This window comes from Gadus macrocephalus, chromosome 16, assembly GCF_031168955.1.
Source record: "Gadus macrocephalus chromosome 16, ASM3116895v1".
Classification (NCBI taxonomy): domain Eukaryota; kingdom Metazoa; phylum Chordata; class Actinopteri; order Gadiformes; family Gadidae; genus Gadus; species Gadus macrocephalus.
This window is the reverse complement of record NC_082397.1, coordinates 20,317,614-20,319,876: the sequence shown is the minus strand read 5'-3', so window position 1 is coordinate 20,319,876 and position 2,263 is coordinate 20,317,614.

Genomic DNA, 2,263 nt, shown 5'->3' with positions numbered 1-2,263 from the left:
ATAAAAGAAAGATGTTGGTGGGATGAAATGAATGTGAATGTGGTTGGTGTTCCAGGCGTCTTGGAGGGCCAGTGGATTCTGGCTCCACCATCCATACTGCTCAACCTGGTCTCATGGGAATCCGTGAAATGACCACAGACACTTAACTCAAAATTCGTGGAATCCTCACGGAAACATGCCAATTTCTGTGATATGGCCACAGATTTTGCTCCAATGCAAGTTAATGACACTCATATTCCTAGGCACACACACAGATCCCCGTCTCAATGACCGAGTCGACCACAGGCCCTTAACTCAAAATCCGTGGTGGCCTCACGGAATAAATTAAATCCAGGGACCCGTGAAATGACCATATATATATATATATATAAATATATATATATGAATGAAACTCATATTGACGGTATGGCTCTATATCCCTGTTCTCGCCCATGCACCCATCTTGAATTTAATAGACCATTTTCGTTGCTTCGAGGAGGTCTGGTGGTCTCCGTATATTAATATATATATATATATATATAGTGAAATAAATATCTACAAATATGTATGTGTATTTATATACATATATATATATATATATATACATATATATACACACATACATATTTATAGTACATATATAGGCCTAAACATTTATTTATTTATTTTGTTGATTCGAGGAGGTCCGGTGGTCTCCGTATATAATAAATATATAGTATATTTTGTGGTGTAAGAAAAGGAAATTACATTGTTGATGTTACTGATATATATAGATATATATATATATATATATATTTATGAAATATATTGTGAATAGCTTAAAAAAGGTAGCCCAGAGTAAATTAATGGTTCCAGGTGAGGGGTTAGGGCCTATATAACGTTCCTCAGCCTCCCCTTTTTTTTTTCATTGACATCTTCAGTCAGTGGTCTCGTACTGAACCCAGTTTTGGTCACAGGTGTAAACAGTCCACAGTGACCTGGTGGAGGAGGCACAGCCCACTGCAGCCGGCCCTCGTCTGGCCCTCCCTCTCCAGGTATGTCCTGTGGTCATACTGCCACACTACTAGCACATCTACTGAAGAGTTTTGACTAGTAGAACAAATGCAAAAAAACAACAGAAAACCAAACCATGAATATACTTTAGGTGTATAATTGAAGGTTTATGAGAAGGGTTATTTGGGAAGATTGTAGAAATATTTACTTCTGCTATTTAAATTGCTATTATCTACTGCCAATATGCACTAATGGAACAATGCTGTTCAGCTATATTAGGAGTCGTTAAAGGTCCCATGGCATGCTACTTTATTTATGCTTTAATATAGATATTAGTGGGGCCATAACACAGTATTTGAAGATGTTCCCGAAATTCAGTCGTGGTGCAGAATTACAGCCACTACGAGCCAGTCGCACATTGAGCTTTCCCCAAACGCGCCGTTTCGGTGTCAGGGAGTCAAAGCCAAAGTTCCTTACCCCCAATTCCGTCTCAACCATGGCTGAGATAACCCCAACTAGTCATGTCGTGGAAATACCAGAGACGTCAGAGAACCCGACGTATTATGCTAACACCAACAGCAGAACGGTTATCCAAATAACAAAGAAGTGTACAACCCTTGCGTTACAGCGTGTGTATTCACGCACACACACACACATTGGCGCTCGCACGGTCGTAGCTCATTGGGCAAAGCAGAGAAAGGGGAGGTAACATGTCCTCGGTATGAAGACATGCGGGGAACAATTCAAAATTGGCGTGTCTACTATATAACGTCATTTCTAGCTCACATTGAAGTTAGAAAACCTCAAGAAGGGATATTTTCATGCCATGGGACCTTTAACAATTGAATGAGCGTGGCCTGTGGTCCTCTGCTGTCCCCTAGTGGGACTGCTTCATACAGAGCTCAGCAGACTGCTGAAACTGGTCACAACAGTGAAAGTAATGGAATTAATGCTCAACACGAGAAAGGACAAATTAAATAAGCTCATTGAAAAGTCTATACTCTGAACCACAGTATAATTATTTGTTGGTTTTAGGGGCAGTTTGAAGTGGATGAGTACCACTTCATCAACAAAAGTTACACCTTTCTTAAAGTTTTTCTAACAGAGGCCTTAGGAAAAGTATCTTCTTTAAAAGTTCCAAAGTTCACCAAAGTGGTAATGCAACTTTGACAAAGGAAGCTAAAAATCAAACACAAAATATAATTACATTTATTAATTTAGTCCCACCTTCTGCAATAATAATTCAATTTGTCACCAAAAAATAAATGAAAGCCTTAAATGAAGAAGAAAG